We start from the raw sequence: 24,670 nt of genomic DNA, 5'->3' as shown, positions 1-24,670 counted from the left end.
GTTACGTGTTTAATATCTCAAGCTATTGTTATTAAACACTGCTTTTCCAAAACCTTGAAGAATGAATGCATATCCTCCCACTTATAATAGAAGCTTTAAGAACAATTAAAAATAGCAGTGTGCAATGGGATTTATGTTCTCAGAACAATTTTCCTCCACACAGATCCAATACTGCAGTATTTTTAAACATGTTAGGCAGACATGAGAAGCAATGTGCTCAATAAAGAATATGATAACACTTTCATATTTCTTAAGTGAATTTATGTAAGTGCAATCCTGGAAAAAAAAAAAAAAAGCCAGGATCTTTCCATGTCTGTGCTTTTATGGTACAAATGCTGCATCTATACAAATAAATAGAAACACCTGACACAACATTGTCAATAGGATATATGGTCGCCTGGCAACCAGGATCCACGTTTTTAAAGGATCCAAGGTAATTAGGAACAAATATGTGCAAATCAATTCTACATAAAGTGGAATATATTCATGTTAATTTTATAAGCAAAAAATAAAATGAAAAATTAGGGACTGATGGATAACGCAATTGATATATAAAAAAGTGTCTTTTTTCATTTTAATCTTTTGCATGTCAAAGTTGGAGAGGAAACAAAAAGTCAAGGGAGGACTCTTCTGCATCTCTCTGACATTGCTGATATTCTGTTTTACTTTATCTCCCGCTGTTTAGATTAATAGTAATTTTGCATGAATACTGGACTTCATGCAAGACAGACTGGATTTCAAGTAATCATTTCTTTATTACTTTTATTGGTAACAAATGCTTTAAACTTAATGATACTTGACCTTTCGTCAGTGATCACTCTGATTCTTTTAGATGATTCATCTCTATTACGCGATAATAACTGTTAATAACAATTGGGTTAAGGTTAGGATTAAGCCTAGGGTTAGGACAATACTATGAAACAATACAAAATGTAATATCTTAACAATAACAATAGTGATTACTGGTAATTATTGCCTGGTTACATGAGATCAGTAAGTTACATGCATCACTGTGAAATGTGAAGTGTTAAAATGTTACAGACAATCATTAATAAGATTTTGATTTGCAAGTAATTAATGTATAAACACTCCTGACTCCATTCTGTAGCTGATTGTCACAATTAATTCCACACAAAACTAAGAGTTTTTGTAGATCTTTTAGACGCCTCACACCATACTGGCCCAACTGCTGTAGGATTTTTTTAAACATCTAACAATGTGGAAAATGTATTTGTTCTCAACGATAGACCACAGATGTCTGAACTCTATAATAAAGTTACACCATCCTTCAACTAAATTCACTTCTGCTTTAGAAAAATAAAACAAATAAACGTACATACAAATCCTACAAAAAGCCTTCTCTTTTCAAAAAAAAAAACAGTTTGATCTCCATTTCTTATGCTCAAAATTGACTGCCCACCCACCTTGAACTGACTCCCTGCAAAACAATTCCATGGTGCAACTGCCAGTGCACAGTTATGTAATTTCCATGGCATCATGTTTTGTGCTTTCTAAACACTTGAGATGGAACCATTCCCAAAAGGTTCTTTGCTACAGGAAAAAGGGAACTGGTTAAATTCTGTATAGACTCACTTTATTTTGTCTAAACATTTTTATTTTTATTTCGCAGACTCCGAATTAGAGCCCTTTTAACAAGTCACGCATATAATCAAATTTCAGTAATTAGTTATTAATTAAGCAAGGGCATCCATTTCTGTTCTAACAGACTCATAAACAATTGACAGGAGATTTATGAATTTTGACTTCTTGACACTATTAAACAAATCAATATTAGGTTTCAGAGGCATCAATTCAGCCGGTTCCCCTGCTCGTTGGCAATCAGCTGCTTTGAATACTAATGAAGGAATTAAGGGCTACAGATTCTGCATGTGTTCCATCAAACAGATCCTTATCTGAGAGGAACCGCAGCCTCATTTGCATGAGAACTCTCTGCTTTGTAGGTACAGATTTCACAATATATCACTCATTATGTGTGTGTGTTTTTTTTACCCTCGATACTGAATATAATAGATTGTTATTCCTTTCTATCCTGTTCTAGCTCCAAAATGGTAATGTGTGTTTTAAATTTGAGCTTACCTTTCACTAGTATATCCATGTTTACTATATCCACCATTCCCATGGAAGAAAAAAACAGTGTCCTTTTTTATATACTGTCCTTACCCCTGCAATACCCTGAATTTGGAATGCAGTTTTGTATTCCTTACTCTCTTGTTCTAGCTCCAAAATGCTGTAGTGTTTAAAAATGTAGCTTACCTTTTAATAATATAATTTCATTCACTTTCCACTCCTGAAATACTGTAACATAAGGGGGACTTACTGCCACATTTAACATCCTTATAATGCTAAAAAGAAGATAACTTTGCAATTCAATAAGGACAATATTCTGAAGCACATTACTAGACTCTTTATGGTCCTGTGGGGGCCTGTTTTGATCGTGTTGGGCATTTCATACGTGGTTTATACTGTACAGTATTAGCTTGGTGATGTGAGTGTGTGTGTGTGTGTGTGTGTGTCAATTGTACTAACTTGTTAATTGTAAATACACATTTTACTAAATAGTCAGTGTTGTCTGTGTGCTGGCTCTGTCTGTAAGGAATAACTAAGGCAATTATTATTTGTTTGGAGACATAATTAACTAAGAATAAGCAGATTTTAATAGGATGTTTTTTTTTTTTTTTTTTTTTTTAATTACATTAACATACATAATATACCCCAGTAAATTTAGAACCCAAATTCAAAATCTGAATCTTAAAAACATGCAGATATCAACGTTAAATTGTGACATGGATATAATGTGTAAAAGATGGATGTAACATAATTTTTATGATTTATAAAAGCTATACATTAGGTTGCTGTGATTTATGCACGTATTTAGTGCCTTGTGTATAAAATATCCAAGCCTTATCCTCGGATTAAAATGTAATTATGTTTTTAACAAACACTAAATAGCAAAACAAACAACTGTGCTAAATATACCAGATTTTTTAAAAATTATTATTATTATTTTTTTTTTTTTTAAGACTTGTAGGCAGTGTTGGTGTTCAGTAATTGCACACAGTTACTACAGTTTTGTTATTTAGTACTTTATAAAGGCAGCTACAAGGATAATCCCAGTGTTAGTCCTGGTGCATACAGGGCAGTCGTGTATGATGGCACGATATAATCTAAAGAAATGAAATGCACCAAATAGAAATGAGAAAGAACTCTTTGAATTTGTGTCTTTGTAAATTGCGCAATAGTTAGCATCTTGTGTCCCCACAGTTGCAATAAAGGGTTGAAGCGAAGAAATGAGGATTTGTGGATTGTGAATGTCTGTCTAGTGTTATTTTGTTATGTCTCACATTGTGAAGGGAATTTGTCCAATGCACTGATATTGAATGTGCAGATGTCTGGTTTGGATAAGCTTTGGATAAATCTTAATAACATGTATTTCTACTATGTAAGCTTTTTTTTGGCAACTTCTCTAGATGGATACCATTTAAAATATTTGAAATCTTCTTAATGTTTCCCCTTAACATAAATCAATTGTCAAAAACCAAATTGGCCAGTATTGGTTTTCAATTCTCTGTGTTCTCCAAAAAAGTAGTTGTGTGCTGTATCTGTTAGAGACATCATTGTAGTTGTGTGCTGTATCTACGAGAGACAGCAATGTAGTTGTGTGCTATATTTGCAAGAGACAGCAATGTAGTTGTGTGCTATATTTGCAAGAGATAGCATTTTAGCTGTGTGCTGTATCTACGAGAGACAGCATTGTAGTTGTGTGCTGTATCTACGAGAAACAGCAATGTAGTTGTGTGCTGTACCTGCGAGAGACAGCATTGTAGTTGTGTGCAGTATCTGCGAGAGACAGCATTGACTTACTGTTGAGGAAATGCCTGTGCTTAACAAACTTGTAAGGTATTAGAGCTTCCCTGACTTGTGGAGGGTATATCTTAAAGGTCAATAAATAACAGTGTGTACCCTCTAAGATCCTTTCAATTCAATGCTTAATGAACCTGAAAAAAGACTGGGTGGTTTTAGTATCTCCTTTCCAATAGCGCTAAGCAGTGAAGATCAAAGAGCGGTTTCATTTAAATGCACTCCTAAGTGGTTGTCGTCTAGAGTAAGAAGTAAGTATATATGAATTAATCCGGATGACCTTTGGAAACGCCAGAAGGGAAATTGTATGATACCAGAGTGTAGGATCATGCTCCATTTCTATTGCAGACGTGTATCTGTAACCATGCATTGAACCTGGCGTTCATCCTGCTCAGCGAACGTGTTCCTGCCTCTCATTGGACTCCAATCACAAAAAAACCTTTAGAGTTTCTTTCAGAAAATGAAAAAAAAAAAGTTTGATATTAAACCGTTCTAGGCTTGTTGGCCTTTTTGACAACAGTATTTAACAGTTTCATTAATTTCAAACTCCATGTTAGTCAGGGGAAAAGACTTTGAAAAGAAAAAGCCTTCTTTAAGTAGCTCCTGAGTTAAAGATTTGTGAATCTGGTCCATTAGCTTATGTTGTTACGGTTTATACTGTCACAGATTTTTTTTTTTCCCTTTATTGTGTTTACAATCATTGTGAGTGGTTCTGGGTTCTGTTGCTTCCATATTGATTTATCATTTTTCTCTAAATCTGCTTTTATTTGGTTTTGTGCTACATTGAGCTTGTCTGGAGAATCCTAAGTGTCGGGACTGAACACCTGCTCTACCTATATGGAGACAGAACGAGTAGGAGGGACTGGCAATGGAAAGTGTCGTACGCTTGCATGTGCAGTATTAACAAACTGAAGTGAGGATTCAGCCAGGCTTAGTATGAAGTCTATGACTGTGACATTTCAAAATGATGTCAAGTTCAACACAAAATACCATACCTATTGTTGGCAAAGGTCACAGTAAAAAGAGATATTCAAGTGTGGGATTGTGATTGCAGCAGACAATACTGTACAGTAGTCATGTAATTCATCAGATGGATTTGTGTATTTAGTTGTTAAGATGGAGTCAATATACTTTCAATATACTGCCTCGTATTCTTCTGCTTTAGCCCTTAGTGGTCCATTTATTCAGCACCTGTGAGACACATCATGTCCAATTTATTTTCACACACACTGTTTATTTTACACACACTGTTTAATTTTGTTTTTTTTTTTCAGAGTAAAACAGGTTTAAAGGCACTTCCTGGAAAAAGGGCATCAGTACTGCATCTCTAGCCAAGCCCCAGTCCTTGTTTGCTGTATTTTTCACATACCTCTTTATAGACATGCATACTGATAAATCCTCTCCTGATCACTTGTTTTATCACCAAACTCCTCAATAATGCAATCCAAGCCATTATTTTATCACTATAACATCTCAAAAAGCTCCGCAAATGTCCGTGATATTCTTTGAATGCTGGATGCAGAAGCAGCTATCACCTTTGTTTGTGTTCATGTTATCTCTGTGGTGCAGGGTCTATCTGTATTGCTCTGATAAGCCCCTTTTTTTCGGCTTCATTCAGCTCATATCGGTCTCATTCGGCCATTGAAAGGTTTTCTCAGCTTTTTTCTGGAGAAAAAAAAGACTAGAGACCTCTGTTATGTCTTTTTGATGATGTCGGGCAGGGTCCGACATCAGACTGGAAAGGATTAATAACTATATCAAACAATTATGAAACCAATTTAAATTTGACCACTTCAAGTTAATATTTAAGTCATGGGTAATTTGCGTGTTTACAGGACAGATAATGAATTATCTTATGATGTTACTAGCCTTCTGCATGTTATTTTGATGATTTCACCACCATGTTTCACGGCAGAAATCACCTTGAGAGAAATCCAGTACTGATTCCCTGCTCTGTGGTATGAGATAAGTTATACAGACTTGTCAGCTGCTTAATGTTAGCTTATAGTTTATGAATTTTCTAAACCTTTATTACTAGTAAACTAAATAGAGTTTTTTTTTTTTATATAAACTTTGTGTGTTCAATTATTATTTTACTCAGTGGGAGTCCTGCAATTCCACAACCGAGCCAGTTTCCTTTTACACCCAGGAACTCTAGAGGTGATGTCAGCGAGCTACCGACTTCTGGAGGACAAAGGTCAGCCCTGCAGGTGTCCATTTTTGAGCTCACTGGACTCCTGGTCATCCGGGTTCACTCTAATGTGATGAAGAGAAACAACCCCTGCCGGTTTTGCCTCCCTAACAAATGGAAGCGCCAAACCCAATGTGACTCTCCCTTCTGAAAAACCTGCCTACTTCGCACAGCCAGGACACTAACCTTCGAAGTATGTCTCACCCTGCACACTCTACAACTGTGCTTCTACCAGGTGATCCACTCAGCAACCCCAGACAAGTATGTTTTGGCACTGAATTTGTGCAAGATACTCATAACAAAGAATAACATTGTAGCATTACTGCAAAATCACATTCCAAAGTAAGGCACTTCACTCAAAGCAGTGCCTATCGATGACATCTCATCTCATAGATTTATAATTCTGCTCATCAGCTGTCTGCACTGTTTGTACTGTTGTGCAAAATTAAGCTTTGATTAACATTTGGAATCGTCCATAACCAGTGCAAGATGAAATGTATACTTTCCGTTCATGTTTTTTCCGGCTATTGATTGGAACAAAAGATTTCCTCAGGATGCCGTACAAGGTACAAGGGAATATAGCTTTCAGCCTAGACTGGCTTGGTCGGAACATCTTAGAACATGATATTAATAATGAATAATATAGGCCAGTCTGTCAATTGACCCTCGCCTCCCTTGCTATTGTATATGAAGACAATTACTAAATGTCAGCTCCTCAGCCTTTGAAATGATTATGAAAATCAATTACCTGTGTGGAGAGCTTGCAATGAATGTGGGAAAACTCTCCAAGGAAGGCAATAGGTTAGCTACAAAGGTCTGGGGGAGTCGAGACAAGCTAAAGCAAAGCGAGGGCCGTTGACCCTTCGACCCAGCTCCGCACACTCATTTGTCTCATTTCTTTAAACGGGCCTTTGGCTGTGTTCAACAAAATTGTTGTGCTATTGTTGTTTAAAAGCATTAAACATGGTAACTCCTATATTCTATGAGTGTCTGAGGACTAATACAGTGCAGCCATCAGTGTAATTGGGAGGAATAGAGATGGTCCAGGAGCTGTCTCAGATTTGTAGTTCCATCAATAGAAAAAGTGCTATTGTTAACATCAATTTTTAGTTTTTATTGGTAATGCACTACATTTTGTATGGTTGCTTGATCATGCAAACCACTGAAGACTTGGCACAACATATTGTCTTCAACACAAAATAGCACTACAGCCATCATTCAGGGCAGACTGCTTTTAGACATTTTCATTGCAAAGTATCCACAACCTTTGTTCCTTTGATTCAGTATTGAGTTCATCGAAGTTATTTTAAACACTATCATAAGAAATACAGTAGCACTAAAAAGAAACCTGGTAATGCATTTAGACCGCTGTTTATGAGTTATTTTCATTTTTTAATTTGTTAGAAATCTGTGCTGTAAAATGGGTCATAGCTGACAAAAACAAAGCTCTGCATATCAAAACTGTAAGATTTGTTTTGGTGCCACTGTATAACAGAATTGATTAATGACATAATTTTAATTTTGTGAACCATGCCTATATTTGTTTGAGATACCTGCATTCACCTTGGAATTGCACTAAGGATACCATAGGAGCTTTTCTTTGAATGTTTTTCATAATATTACGTAAGGTCCTTTTAGGCTCACTCTTTTCGTGGAGTAAGCTAATTGCTCCTTGAGAGTGAGCCATTCATTCCTTGTCTTTTCATATTTAATATATCATCCATCGTGTTGTCAGAGCCTGATATAATTGTACGGTTATATAAGTTTAATAGTTCTGTGCTTGTCATAACACAGCCACGGTGACCCATCAGTGGTTGCTGGCTCCTTTCCCATGATAGTGGATACAGGAATGGCAAACAATGGCTGTATCCCTGCCAAGCTGTCTGGATTTTCTAGAGCACACAATGGTCTCTCAAAATAGGATATTGACAACATTTGTCAAATTCTTTCAAAGGTCTAGGCTTTTACCAGTGGTCATATTTTACAATCCGTGCACACAATGTACTTCCTGTAAAAAGGTAATGCAGGAAATACCCGTCAGTTCAAGCATTTTTGCCTACAGGTTACCGCAGTGGAAAAGCAAGCTCAGCAGGGGCTAGTTTAGCCAAAGATGGCTCTCATATGGTCTGGACATGGTTGGTAAGCCACAAGGTTCACAGGGAAATATGTCCAGAACAAACTGTAATGTCGATCTGATGTCATTAAACAACACAAAATTCTTTCTTTCACTTGGTTAATTTATTGTCACTTGGTTTCTCATTAAGCTCCTCTTACAAAAATAACTGATATGCTCATCTATAACTTTCAGCCATAAGATATACAGTGGTATTAAAACTAAAATGAGTTTTACAATTAGACAAATGTACAAGTATGAGTACTTGCAGTGTGCCGAGTAACAAGTATAAGCAAACATCCATTAGGAGTATAGCAAGCTTTTCAGAGTAAGAGACATATAAAGCTTATATTGTTTTTTGGGGTTCATCCAGTTTTAGCCCTGATAAAAATACAAATAAGGACTTTAAAACGAGTGCCAGAAATGTGTTTTAAGTGACAGTTCCTTTGCACACCTCTAAAAATATCCAAACACTAGCCCCTGCAAAATCCTAGTTATTAACCACGGCATTAAAGTGCTTGAGATACATTACTTTTCCCCATCTTCAGGGGTCAGTGTTGTGGTTAAATAAGTACACCATCTAATAATGTGTTAAAACCTGTCACACTTGAAAGGCTCTTATAGTTCATTCCATTTATATGCTGAGTGTTGGAGCACATGCTTTTTATCTCATTGAATCACCAGAGCCCTGCTGTGCTGAAAACCAGTGTGAATTATCATGTGGCATACAGTAGTGGATTCTGGTACTAAACTTGGCCAAGAGCATGTGTTGTAATTTACTTTCAGTAATAAATGATGGAGGTCTTCACAAAAATGACTGTGGTGTAGACCACAAGCTTAAATAAAAACCCAGGTTAGTGTTGTGCATTGATGAGCCTAATGAATTACCTTCCTCTGCGTGTTGGTTCTGTTGTCTTTTATCCTGCCACTATTGCTAAGATTTCTGCTGTGTGATATGGTTAAGGATGTTTACAGTAAACATTAAGAAAGGATTGGGAGGATTACTGTAAGAAACCTTAGCAGCATATGTTTAATGCAATATGTCAACTGTCGAAAACATTCACGTCGGTGTTATCACCACCAGCTGCTCTTCCTCTATCAGCCCTGTATGAAAAAATTAAAGAATGGCACCAAAGGTAAATAAACTATAAAACAAATTCAACAAAAAAAATCACTCTGCCTACTCTGTAAAGTTTATTTTTCCTCTTACCTTTCTGCACCTCAGCGCTGTCATAAGCTATTTTCCGCCTCAGTGCAAAGCTTAATTGATCTCACTCAATCTCAAGATTTACATTAAATGGGAAGATGACATTATTTGATATCAATATTTTGAGCAGTTTTGAAGGCAATCGTGTTTTGCTGGCTGTCCCCAAACATCATCTAGACAATGCATGTGTACACAGGAACACACTGTTTAAAAATGTTTACGCAGTCAATTATTTTAATTGCAAAAATGTTAAGGCTGACTTACCTGTCACACAGTAGTGCTGTCATTGTTAAATTGTGCATCTATAACTGACAGGCGCTCATCTGTGAAATTCAGGACTTGCTCTGTACAATATAATGCATTTGATTTCAATAAAGGAAGTACATTTACACAGACAACAATGTAAAGTCATAATTTGGAGTATTTTACAAGCCAGATATATTGATAGGTTAGTTCATTGTTTAAAATTAAGATACTATCATGATACTAAAGCCTGCAACTCATAATTGGGTTTGTTTTATTGCTCAAAACCAAGGCATTTTTAACATTGCGATCGAGAGCAAAAGAGGGAAAAAGAGAGATCCTCTTTCACAACCTTTCAATTAAACTATAACGTGGTATTTTGCTGTACTAACAAACTCTGGGTTATTACTTTATATGAATTATCATGTTATGCACGAATGTAAGAATTGTTTTTTTTTTCTTTAGTGGTGTACTATTTTTTTTCAAACAGCATATATCTATAATCATTTGTGCAATGTATTTTAATATAAAATATATACACTATTGCAGTTTTGTTACAGGATACATTAGTTTATCTCTAATGTAATCACAGTTTTAAATATAGACTGCCCCTGTTTTCATTTACATTCCAAATTCTGGGCTGATTTGGTTTGCTGATAACATCCCAAATTCTGGGCCACTCTGATAACATCCCATTTTCTGGGCTGCTCTTGTTTTTAGATACGTCTCAAATTCTGCATTTTCGAATTTAGCCCAGTTTTTGGGATATTCTGCTTGGCTGACAGCCGAGTTTCTAAGTCATGCATGCGCAGTTTACCATAAACTAGATTGTGAATTCATTTAAGAGTAACCCATACATGAATCAAAGTTCTTGTATTTTTACTCTTTCAGGAAAACATTTTTTTATGAAGAAACAGAAATAAAATGTAAATGTTTTAAAAAAGTATTTCTTATTACAATGAAGAAACTTGAAATAGATATATGAAAATTAATTAAAACAGTCATTTTCCTTTATTAAAGGCTAATATTAAAACACTTTTGAGAAGGAACATGGTATTCCAAAAAAAAAAAAAGAGGACATTTCATTTGCTTATGTAATGTCCATCAATATAGAATCATGCATATGGGTTCAAATCTTATTGTATTACATTAGTCAACATTTTCCTTATCTATTCCTGATAGTTCTATTCCATCCCACCAAAGTTTATTTAGTAAATAATTTGCTGTCACAACAGTTTGGCTGACAAACTGTTGGTTTAGGACAGAATAACAAACAGTAACCTTAATTCTTAAAACTTTTAATTAGAAGTATTTGGATGCACATAATTAAAAAGACAAGTATTTGGTAATCTCTTTGGAAACAGTAGTATTTGCTTTCTATTCGTCAATGTTAGTATAAATAATATAAAATAATGTGCACTGTAAATGCTTTTTTTTTTACATTAACATTTATTTCCCATCTCCGCATAATTGTGTGACATTTAAAATGTTTACCTCAAGATAAATCCTCAAGATTGTGATCACAAAACATTAAACTGACCTAAACTGTGTTTTTCATTAGCCCATTTATGTTCTTGTGTACTACCTATGTTCAATGTAGATAAAAACGCATTTTTTTTTTTTAACAATGAGAACAAAAATGCTGCTAATAACAATAATAATCAATAAACAGTAATTATCAAATAAAAATCAAACAACATTAAAACATGTGCCATTATTGACCTGCTCTGTGCCATTCATTGACATGTTCAATACAACAGAATCCGGGGCTGCCTTCGCAGCCACTGTACATTTTTCTTGTGTCCTTTCTTTTGTTTTCATTTTCGTAGCAGACCCTCACCTTTTCTTGCCTTCTCTGCTTCCCTTGTGTTGGAGGGATAGTCACAAATGCATGTACAGGGCTACTTTGCGCAGGCATTGTGATGGATGTGGCTGCTGCAGATGCCTGCTTTATTGCCTTGTACCCAGTTCTGTGTTTTGATAGTATTTCGTCACAGCACTGCCATTTCAAACCGAACATCTTCCTGTTTGCAGCTGGCTTACCTGTAAAGTAGTTGCATGCATGTTTGTTTGTACAGTTTGTGCTGTTCTTGGCTCCACATCCTCTTCATCATCATCACTTAGTGATAAGTCAGCATCACTGTCCTGGTATCGAAATCCTCCCAACCAACTTAAAGAAAGACCAAGTACCTTGCCATGTTTAGCGTTCGCTAAAAACTATATAAACTGCAACCAAACAAGTAAAACAAATATATATATATATATATATATATATATATATATATATATATATATATATATATATATATATATATATATATATAAAAGTTGACTGGCTTCTCGCAATATACCTCTGTCTTCTAAACGCCTACAGGTAGATTGGAATCACTACACAACACGCAACTGGATATAAATATCACCTGACCCTCCCCCGACTGTCATTGCACATTCCACAGTACTAGCATTGCCTTAGAGAATGAAACCTGAAACATTAGACTGAGAAACCGCTCATATAATAGAATGGGAAACTTGACGTACGCACGTACGGCATGGTACTGTAAGTGGGTTTTCATTCGACGTACATGCGTACATCATGGTGTTGAAGTGGTTAAACAAACACCATACATGTATCCATTCACAATCTGCTTGCCCTGCTTTAAAATCTTTAGGCTTAAAAACCCAATTCAAAATAACAGAATAGATCTTGTTTCCAGAGCTAGCAGAAACTTCAGTGTATGAAGACTAACGTGTTTAAATAAATATGATCATACTTGCCGTGTGAGCCCTGAGCTGGTGTGATTACAAACGTTCCACCGCCAGACAGGTTATCATTCACACAGGGCAAAAAGAATAGACCCACACCAGGGTCAATTGCCCAAACCAGCCTCGATCCTGTTTTGTAAGACGTATCGAAACATTGGCACTATACATGCCCAAACAAAGTGGAGTATAAACCCCTCAAATTTTTGCCTAGCCCCTCTCAACTCCCTCAACCAGGAAACAGCCTACCAGGAGAAGTAGTAACAGGTAAACACTAGGAGCATTCGCAAAAACAATTTGATTGTGCACTTTTACATTACATCCTGGACCTACTGTGTGCAAAGAGTGGATGAGCCTTGATAGTCTGAATGGCTTTTTCTCATTCCCAAATGTTTCTCATATAATTATAAAAGATATTGGGCACTGGCTACTGTGCTGTCTGGTGTCATGAGAGCTTCTCCACAGCCCTGCAAGTGAGAACGGGTACCTCAATTCTGACCTGAACATCCCCTGCCTGCCATGCAGAGAGTGCACCTCAATCTAACCTAAACACCCCCTGCCTGCTATACAGATGGTGCACCTCAATCTGACCTGAACACCCCCTGCCTGCCATTCAGAGAGTGCACCTCAATCTGACCTGAACACCCCCTGCCTGCCATTCAGGTTCATTCCAGCGACCCCTCCAGTTTTCTCTCTACACCCACTCCCTGGGTCCCTTCATCTCCTCCCATGGCTTCTTGTATCACTTCTATTCTAATAATGCCCAGATCTTCCTCTCCTTTCCCACCTCTGACCAACATTTCCTTTTGTGTCTCTACCTGCCTCTGGGCCACCTTCTCCTGGATGCACTCGTATCATCTCAACTCAACCTTTCCAAATCAGACCTCCTTTTATTTCTCCCCTCTTCCTCTCCTACCACTGATCTCTCTATCTCTATTCCACTTGAATACACCATTCTCTCTCCTTCCTCATCCATCAAGAACCTTGGTGTAACCCTTGATCCCTCTCTTTCTTATTCTCAGCACACCTCTACTCCGGCACGCTCCTGTTGCTTCTTCCTCAGCAACATACACTTGGCTCTCAAAAGTATTCACTCCCATTGGACTTTTCCGCATTTTGTTGTGTTACAGCATGGAATTAAAATGGATTTAATTAGGAGTTTTTGCCACTGATGAGCACAAAAAAAGTCCATAATGTCAAAGTGAAAAATAAAATCTACAAATTGTTCTAAATTAATTACAAATATAAAACAGAAAATAATTGATTGCATAAGTATTCACCCCCTTTGCTATGACACGCCTAAATAAGCTCTGGTGCAACCAATTGTCTTTAGAAGTCACATAATTAGATGACTGGAGTCCACCTTTGTGCAATTAAGGTGTTTCACATGATTTCAAGTTAAATACACCTGTCTCTGGGAGGTCGCACAGCTGGTTATTACATTTCCTAACAAAAACTACAACATGAAAGAGAAGGAACATTCAAAGCAAATCCGGAATAAGGTTCTTCAAAAGCACCAGTCAGAGGTAGGATATAAGAACATTTCCAAGGCATTGAATATCTTCCAGAGCACAGTAAAGTCCATTATTAAGAAATGGAGAGAATATGGAACAGCTGTGAATCTGTCTAGAACAGGCCGTCCTCAAAAACTAAGTATCCGGGCGAGAAGGGCACTAGTCAGGGAGGCCACCAAGAGGCCTATGGCAACTCTAAAGGAGTTATAGTCTTCCACGCTGATCTAGGAGACACTGTGCATATGGCAACAATAGCCAGGGTGCTTCACAAAACTGGCCTTATGGGAGAGTGGCAAAAAGAAAGCCATTGTTGAAAAAATAAACTCACATCAAATCTTGGCTAGAGTTTGTCAGAAGGCATGTGGGAGACTCTGAGACCAAGTGGAAGAAAATTCTATGGTCAAGATGAGACCAAAATAGAGTTTTTTGGCCTCAATGCTAAGAGCTATGTTTGGCAAAAGCCTAACACTGTATATCATCCTGAGAACACCATCCCTACAGTGAAGCATGGTGGCAGCATCATGCTATGAGGATGCTTCTCTGTGATAGGGCTTGGAAAGCTCATGAAGATAGAGGGCAAAATGGATGCAGCAAAGTACAGAGACATCCTAGAGGAAAACCTGCTGAAGTCTGCAAGAGACCTGGAACTTGAGAGAAGATTCATCTTCCAGCAGGACAATTACCCCAAACATACAGCAAAAGCCACACTGGAGTGGCTAAAAAACAAAAAGGTCAATGTCCTGGAGTGGCCCAGTCAAAGCCTGGACCTCAATCCAATTAAGAATATGTGGAAAGAGTTGAAAATTGCTGTTCACCAAAGGTCCCCATCCAGCTTGACGGAGCTTGACCAATTTTGCAAAGAAGAATGGGCAAAAATTGTAATGTCCAGATGTGCAAAGGTGGTAGAGACTGATCCAAATATACTCATGGCTGTAATTGCTGCCAAAGGTGCCTCTACCAAATATTGACTCAAGGGGGTGAATACTTATGCAATCAAACATTTTCTGTTTTGTATTTGTAATTAATTTAGAACAATTTGTAGATTTTATTTTTCACTTTGACATTGTGGACTTTTTTTGTGTTGATCAGAGGCAAAAACTAATTAAATCTATCGCTGCTTGTATCCAATTCAAAACCAGTATACTCACATATTGCTGTCTTGACCTTTCTGCTCCCTCCTATCTCCAGACTATCATTTCTCCCTACACCCTCCTCTCGCCCCCTCTGCTCCTCAACCTCAGGCAAACTAGCTGTAACCCCCCTCTGCTCCCCAGCCTCCAGAGCCCACACCTTCTCCGCCCTCGCCCTTCAGTGGTGGAACGACGTACCCACAGATATCAGAACTGCTCAGTCCCTGACCACGTTCCGGCGCCTCCTCAAGACACACCTGTTCAGGCAGCATCTGTAAAACTCACAACTCTCGACTATACTGGGCTATATGGCACCCAATTGTACAAGTTCTTGCATCAGCTTGTACTTGCACTGAACTGCTCCATACCTTGCTGCATTCAACCACTGCTCCTACCTATAACTCCTTACTGTATCTTGTGTTTGATTTTACTCTTATAGGTAACAGTACTCACATTTTTTGTAATTGCTCTTATTTGAAATTATTCTTAACCATTTATCATACTCATACATGTTTTTACTGGACTTTACTCATATAAGCAAATATTTCCTATAAGTTTTAACTGCTCTTAGTTGAACTCACTCTTACTTATAATTTACTGTATTCTTTATTGTGCTCTTACTTGAATTTGATCTTATTGTATTTCATAACATAAGACACGAGAAGCTAAAGAATTAGTTTGTTGCACCGCAAGCCCCCTTAATTGATGTCTGAAAAACAAAAAAGCTTGTCCATTTTACCCTTGTTTACTATTTGGGTTTCACAATAGGCCAGGGCCAACCTGAGCTTTTAACCTGCTTCCTGCTGCACATATGCAGTGACTGATCAGAACATGCAGCAAGGCCTAACCAGAACAGAATTATTGTAAGTAACAGGAAATTAAAAAATTCCTGCAATACCGAGCCACTATTCAGTCAGTCTGTGGTATCCCAGAATGTCAAGCCAAAAGTTTTTTTCAACAGTAATTTAGGCCTTTTAAATGTATTGAAACCATACTTGTAGCTGTTCTGGTCAATTGTAAAGCTTTTTTTTTCAACAGCACCTTTGTTTATTAATAATCAAATATAACTTCAAACCCTTTCCTTGCATTTAAAAAATATTAACATACAGCATGCTCTTTAGTACGTAAGTGTGTTTAAGTGCTCGCCATATTGGCCTTGATTTACTGCTCCCCGTTGAGCTAGTACTGTGCATGTAATGTACTGTGATTGAATAGCTGATGTAATACCAATATCGCAGGTTTAAGTAGGTGGTAGTATTACAAGCAAAGACTTTGGATACACTTCAAAATACATTATTTCACATAGGCACACTGCAGTTGTCAAGTGCTTCTATTTGCTACATACACTTAGCACACAATTCTGTGATTGAGAGGGTGGCTCCCAACTCATGCATTAACAATGTGTATTGAAGGTATTTTCTGATCATATCATTAGTCTTATATATTTAATAAACAGGGAAATTTACAGTGCCAGCAGCAGAAAAAGTATTTGTCACAGAGCATTGAAATTTGCGAGAACAAGGTTTGCGCCACATTGTCATATTCTTTACTGTGGGCTGTCACATTGTCAGAGAATGGGCTGTCCTATATATATATATATATATATATATATATATATATATATATATATATATATATATATATATATTATATATATAGGCAGGCATAGACATACATACATATATACACACAGTGAAACACACTTAAAATCCCTGCTGTCAATGTCACCCTCTGCTTTTTATCACCACAGTGAAATGCCAGAATGTAATAGGAGTCAATGGGCACAAGCTCCTGAAAATATTATCACACTCCGGTTAATAGTACTCACATTGACTAGTCATACAAATGATTTCCATCACGCTTTGGGAAATAAAAGCACAATTAGAATGTTTAAATGTATGTAACCTGCTGTACAGTACTGTCCAGTCATATAACGGAGCACAGTATAATGCTAGTACACTGCAACGTGTGTATTTCCAGTTTTTCTTTTAAATAATTCCCATGTCTTGTACAAGTACAGTATTGATTGCAGATTGTTCTGACTGGAAAAAAAAAATCTGTTAGTTGACACTTTCTAAACAGTGCTATCCTTACTACTACAGTTTATTTTGAGCTCCACAAAAATAAAGTGTATTTGTTGTATTAATTCATAATGTGCTGAGTTATTGGTGACTTCAGTACAGCTTATGGTCACCATGTTTGCTCAGTCAGTTTTTACAGTATTTCTAAGAGTGATAATAGAAGGGTTTGACTCTATGGATATTCCCAATGGGTTATCAGAAACAGTTGTACATAAAATGTTCCTGATGCCTGCTGTTATGGATTCTTCTTGTCTGTGTTTTGTCGTTTTGCCAGCTGTTGGACAGCTTCATTTTGTCCTAAATCAAATAACTATAAGACCAAATACTATATATAGTGTTTTGAGACAGCTTTTTGGAGAGCTCAGCATTCTGGAGTAGGTGGAATGCAATGTCGTGATACAGCATTATAACAGCACCAATAGCGTAATTTAAAGCTATGACCAAACATTTCGCATCATGCTATAGAATTAACAAATTTTGCTTCATAAAGTCAAATGAAACCTGTTGAATAATGTTCAATAAACTTGTTGAATTACATACCACTTTGTTGTTTTCCATATACTTAATGAAAAACTGACATTTTCAAATCTAACATGAAATATGGCTTCTGGTAGAATTTTGCGATCTCATTTTGTAGTTTCTTTGATGACATGATGTTAAATAAAAGCTCAAAAATGATGTTCATATTGTTTTCTTTTGTTTAATTATGTCTCAATCCAACACACTTGGCCATTGCTGTACACCGCTTATTGTGAATTATTGGACTCTAATAGGGTATGATGATAATGAAATGTTAACGTATCGATTAATTGCTAAAATGTTCTCAATGATCATTGCTCTTATTTACTCTCATTAATTATGACTTTCTCCCTAGTTAGTAGCTCTTTTTCTCGTACAAGTCCATTACACCTTTCTTTTTGTCTCCCTGCTTTTAGAGAGAGGAACTGTTTGTATCCTTTCCCACCCTCAACTTGAGGAAAAAATAATAATAATAATAATAATAATAATAATAATAATAATAATAATAATAATTATTATTATTATTATTATTATTATTATTATTATTATACTATTGCCCCCACACCCCACTGCAATAATGTATGAAGTTACAGGTATATTTTAAATTAAATGAAAATGTTAAACACAGTTGTTTTTTGTGTTTGTGTATGTTTGTGGGCAGCTGTCTCTTTGAGAGTATATATATATATATATATATATATATATATATATATATATATATATATATATATATATATATATATACCCAACCCAATCTTGCATTTTCCCTGGTTGTGCTTTTTTTTCATATGCATACGTTTTAGCACATTTTTATTTTTATTTTTTTGGATGGAAACAGAGCTACTGACAGTTTCCATAACAAATTCAGACCTCGCAAGTTTCTCTTCTCTATGAGCTGAAATGCATCGAAGCAGTCGTCGTCATTCAGTTTGCCTACATCATTTTTGAAATTGATGAACATAATAATAAATATACGGCAAAGTGCAAGCATTGTAACACAAAGGTGGCAGAAGTGCGGGGAACTTTTTTTTTCAAGTTAAGCCGATTTTGTTGCATGTGTATAGCTGTTCTATCTAGCGAAACCGTTTACAGTTAGTGACAGGCTCGTGGTTTTATGAATAAACGTCAGTTATTGTTACAACCAAGGTCTGTGTGTTATGTTATAGAAATCAAAGATCAAGATATACAAGGTGTTGTAAAAATGCTGTACTATTACAAAAGGAGCCACCATCACACTTTATATATGGAGCCCTGGAGATTCGGCCAACTTTTTATTTATTTTTTGTCCTTTCAACCACCTCTCCTGGACTCCATAACTTTACATCTCAATGGCAGCTTATACTTAGTTCTATATAATGCTTATTGCTAATAAATAATAAATATAATAATAATAATAATAATAATAATAATAATAATAATAATAATAATATTTGCTGAGTTAATTTTATTTCTTTCTAAAAGTTTGATGTAAAAGATTAATTTTAGAAGCGAATATGCATATATGTGCAATACAAAATGAGAAGAATTGTGAGGCCTATCTATGAGTCATTGAATATTACTTAAGTTTCTATGTAGATTGCAAGTAGATGAAAACCAAACCATATATATATATATATATATATATATATATATATATATATATATATATATATATATATATTATATGTGTGTGTGTGTGTGTGTGATGTGTGTGTGTGTGTAGCATGTTTGGAACATAATTTTAAGTTAAGTTTAACACTCTACTGTATTCTAGAACTGTGGGGACCAGCCTCAACAAACGTTAAACTGATGCCCATTTGTATGCAGTCCAAGCCCTTAATTTAACAGATACATTAATTTCTGTGAATTAGTGCAGAACTATCTCTTGGCTTTATGATATGAACTACCTGATTTGCTTCTACATGTCACCCAAAGTGCTCTGCACTTTCTGAAGTTAAAAAAAATAATAATAATTTAGTTTAGTCTGGTATTAGGTTAATAAACTAAATAATTTCAGAATTTAAATGAATGGCACAAGAAGTTAATTAAGCTTAAAAGTAAGATTTGACAACATTTTAAGACTTACATTTGCTTGCCTTCGGTTTTCATTCTTCTCCAAATCATTTTGCATTTGAAGTTGTCTTTTAAAATTAAAAATGAGTCCAAAGATTCAATTCAATTAACATTCATGCTTAAAGTATACAATTTGTCGTACAGTTACAAACATGAGGTCTATTGCCCTTATCTTGAGATTTTTTTATATATTTTTTTATCCTCTTTATATATTAATAACTTACTGTCACACTGGCTCAAGTTTTTTGCTTTTTCCTTCTGCTCTCTGTACATGAGAAAGCATGTGCTATTATGAGTATTAATCTCTGCTGACTCCATTTGCTTCATTGTACCCTCAAGGAAAGCATCTGTAGTTATATGCTCTCAAAGACAACAGTCTCAAACAGAGAGTTAAAGTTCAGTGGATAGCTTCATGAATTTATTAGAACTGTGAAAGATCTGCAGCTTGCCTTTTGGTTATATTTGTTTAAGATTGTCAAGAAGATGAGTGGTGTATGGAAGGAGTATGGAAGGAGTGAATGTCCAAACAGAGAATACAGTTCCAAAAAGGCATCTTTTCCTAATAGCTTTTTAGACCCCTCTACCAGCAATGGTATGAGTGGTACACACAAGGGGTTGCAGTTCCAAAATAAACAGTTCAAACACAAAGTAATAGTTCTCTCTATTTACAATCCATCCATGCTCCAAGTGCAGGGTTGAGTGGTAGTGATGTGCAGGGGAAAGTTATCTGGGGATTGTGCTGGCTCCGCGACTTCAGCTCCCGGTCTCTACTTTGGCTGCAAAATACAAAGACAAAACACACCAGGATTCTGGCTTCATTAACGTCAGTGTAAGGGGCCGTATTCATGTCCAGTTTGTACTGTCAAACTCCTCGCAGCAGAGTTGATACAATAGAGTTGTTCGGCAGTCATACAGCTACGCCCTTTGACCAAGATGGCCGACTCCCGGTTCCGTCCTACCATCGAGTTGACCCATCTCGGTGAAGGTGTATTACCAGTGCTTAATTTAAAAATCACGAGGTGCCAGAGCTCAATGTGAACAGGAGAGAGTTGATGCAAGAGGTGGAGCGGAGGTAGCGGAGCATTGAAGTATATAACACTTAACATCAATACACTTTCAATAACATTTTCAAGCCACCACAGTAGATAACATGCTAACAAGGTAACATAATTTTTTTTTAAACTTTTTTTTTTTTTTAATTCGTAATTTCAAATTTCTAATTTGATGGAATTTAAATTGTTTAGTAGTCCAAACGGTCGGCACAGGAGTTTTGTTACCCAGATTCATATCTTCTTCACTTGATGAATTGTCTGGTGCATCCCGCTCCTCATTTTCCATAGCCATGCTGTTAGCCAGAGTATCATCATTAGTCGCAACCACATCAGTAGCACAACTCACACCTGCCTTCTGCACGGGGCTTTCTTCGTTTCTAGATTGTTTCGACAGGGGTTCAGGTTTACCATCAGAAATTGTTCTGGCAGTTTTAACTTTTGGCCATTTTTACACAAACAGGGCTGTAATTTCACAATTAGGGTTGCAATCATGTCACAATTAGACAAGTTGAGGCAAGCAGTGATGACATGATGATGCGGGGAGCTGTTGAGGGCATGATGTAGCTTTGACTATTACACATGGGAGGGGCTATGAAGATATTCTCACATTGTAGTAAGCAAATGAGGATTTTCTTTGCCGAAATGTAATCGAGGAGTCAATGAGATAAAACAGCGATCGTCTTTAAAATTATTTTAAAATTGTAAGCACGCATGTTTAATTTTTCATGTCACAAGGAGGAGCCGGAGCTATGCTTAGAGGTCCCGGAGCGCTGACAGTCTCAAATTGAAAGGTACCAGAGCTGAGTTCCACCACAAATTAAGCACTGTGTATTACCACCTTACTTAGCACCCTTCCTGGTTGGGAGGTAGATTTGCAGCTCAGACTCCTCTCCTCAGCACAAAAATACAGGGTATCATAACTATTCTTGACTTAAAAATCTAGTAGAATATCTGCATAAAGGAAATGACGTTACCAGCAAGGTAAGTAATTGGATTTTAAGGATTTTATTATGTTACTTTTGCATAAGACAACATTGTATTTATAAGTGCAGTTGACGCTAATATGGGTTGAAATGGGGACATGACTTACAATTAGTTTTTACACAGTTTCATTCACAATTTGGCCCACTCAATCGTAAGAAAATGTGTCTTGTACCAAAACAAAAGACTTTTGGAAAGTAACACTTTCTGGACACAGTTTAGATGTGTTCTTAATGCTAAATGAAACCCTTAAACATCTGGATGTTAGGGTTCCACCTGTTAAGACATTTAACTACAATTTTCTTTTCTAACAATTAAAAGTTCTCACAATTTGATAAAGCCCTTCCTGCAAAAGTTGGGGAGTTTTTAGTATGAAACACCAATTTTAGAAAGGCAGCTTTGACAGCATTAAGAATATATTGGCCCTCTTTCCTGTCCATCCAAATATTCTCCCTGATATTTGCCTTAAAAAATGTGAAACTAAATTATTTGCGCAGATTTTAATCCTTTTTTTCAAGCTCCTTGTGAAATTAAAATAGGGAGTTTTATAAAATGAAATCCAAAAATGAAAGCCTCTTCATAGGTCACAGTAGTCCTGAATCACTGTAGAATAAAACAACATGTCTTGTTGAAGAGGGGAAAGTACATCACTGAATTAAAACACTGGGCCTTCCTTTTTTGCATAAGCACAATATTGTACTGGATCTGCTCAACCTACCATCAAGTCAGGGCCGGATTAACACATAGGCAAACTAGGCACCTGTGTAGGGCTGTGGCAAAGTGGTTTGTAGTGCTCCAGTGTATAGGTGATTTGAGGTGCTCCAACAAAGGACAAACACAAAGTTTACCAGTCAGGTTTCTTTTAATGCCCTTTAAACCGGGTTTCAAATAATAAAGCTGGCTCTACCCACCAATGGGTATTGCCAGCAAAAACTGGACTCAAAATAGTAAAGCTGGTTCTACCCAGCAATGGGTATTACCAGCTACAAAACAAAGGGGTTGCAGTCCCGAAATAATAACCACAGAAAACACGTCTCCAAACTGGGTGCTCTGGTGCAGGTGCGCTGCTCTGATTGCTGGTGCTCGTGCGCGTTCAGATCTGGGCTTCTCGCTGCAGCTCCAGCTTCGTATCAGCCATCTGGCAAAACAAACACAACACTTCTCAATGAACCCACACTTCATTCAAGGTTCCGTCCTTGTCTCCTCCCATTAACCACAACAAAGGAGACGATTACGGCGTCACGTCCCCCTAAAGTACCCTAAGCCCCGCCCCCTCCGATAGCTAGTTCAATCACGTCTCCTCCAATTCATGACTGAAACTTCGCTCACCTTACTAGGGCGATGACTCCAGATACCATAACGCCACCCTCCTCCTGAATGGCCGGCTCCCGACTGTCCCTGGAATGAACTGCCCAACCATTCAGTAGGAAGCCCGCAGCTCCTGTTGTACAGTGCCCTCACTGGTCGAGAGGGAGACTGTTGATTTGGATTCATTCGTTCTCCGTCACAAGGGCCCAAAGTCATGGGGGGCCCAGAACGAAAAGGTTTTTTTAAATTTTTATTTAAACAGATCCGGAATTGCACACAAACTGGAAGAACTTCACACTCACTGACATTTCAACCAAGGCAGTGTATCTCACTTGTGTTCACACAAAATCAAACTGGCTGACCCGGAAGTTATATCATGCTCGCTTTCGTACGGTGACACAAGTAAATTCCAGGCCAGTCACTTTGATTTTGCTTGAATACAGCAAACGATGCCTCTTTCATGGGCAGCAAAGCATAAACACAAGAAACGGGAAGAAGAAGAATGCAAGCGTTCGGGGGGCATTAGAAATATTACAAATCTGTGATGAAAGCCCCGAACCACCTAAAACATTATCCCTGACCCTGGAGAAAGACCATTTTCTGTCAAAAAACACACCCGAGCAACGGTAAAGCAAGCAAAGCTCACTTATCCAAATTTATTTTGAAATATATTTAGCACACCACTTTCAATTGCACTGTTTTTGTCAGATTTGGTCAGTTCAATACTTTTTGTTAGACGCTAGTCAAGTGTTTAATTATACAACCTGTTTAATGAGCACCTAAATACTGAAGCAGGAGGCGGGGGTGGTGTAGTTACATTATTTGTGCATTGCTGTTATTTATTGTATTGTTTCGTATGGCTTTATTAAGAACTCTGGTCATCTTGCGGCTCTGTCAGCCAAAAATATTGCTCTGATCTTGTGGGAAGCTAAGCTGGTAATGTCTGGTTAAAAAGCAACACAGACCATTCAAGGGAGGAGGCTGAGAGCTGTGTAGCCCAGTCTCACCAGCTGGTACTCTGAAAGAAACTGGCATTTGAAGTGAAGGGATGGTGCCAATCCCTAGGGAGAGTGAGGTGTTAACTTCTAATAGCTTTCCCTTAATAGCCAAGCATCTGCAGCCCTATAAAAAGGGGTTTTTAAAAAATTAATAGAGCTGAATGTGCTTCACACTGAGGAGAAGGGCAGATTAATAAGCACATTAAGGGCAGCTTTGGATTGAAAATAATTATGGAGGCTGACATGAAGCAGAGGTACCATTGGTGGTGCTTTCAGGATTGCATTTTAAAAGCAGTTTAAAGAGCCTTCAGATGTTGGCATTATCCTGCGTGACCAAATTAGGGGCAAATGAGAAAAGTTTATCTGGCATTTTGGAGTATTGAAAGAGCTTAGCGTTATAAATTATACAGTGTGTGGGGGGATAGGAAAAGAGAATTGTGGGTAAATCCTGTTTTTTAAAAAATACCTTTTTGAAGGTCTTGACAGATTAAATGGCAATTGCTTTTGTAAAGGACAGTGAAAATTTTAGTGGCGATTACATAAATAAGTGCTTAACTCCTCATCATTCAAATCTTCTAATAAAAACTTTTTTTTTCCATTACAAGTCAAACATCATTCTCAAATTGTACCCCCTTTTGCATC

The sequence above is a fragment of the Polyodon spathula genome, chromosome 13 (assembly GCF_017654505.1).
Source record: "Polyodon spathula isolate WHYD16114869_AA chromosome 13, ASM1765450v1, whole genome shotgun sequence".
Lineage (NCBI taxonomy): Eukaryota > Metazoa > Chordata > Actinopteri > Acipenseriformes > Polyodontidae > Polyodon > Polyodon spathula.
Note: the sequence above shows the minus strand (reverse complement) of the source record.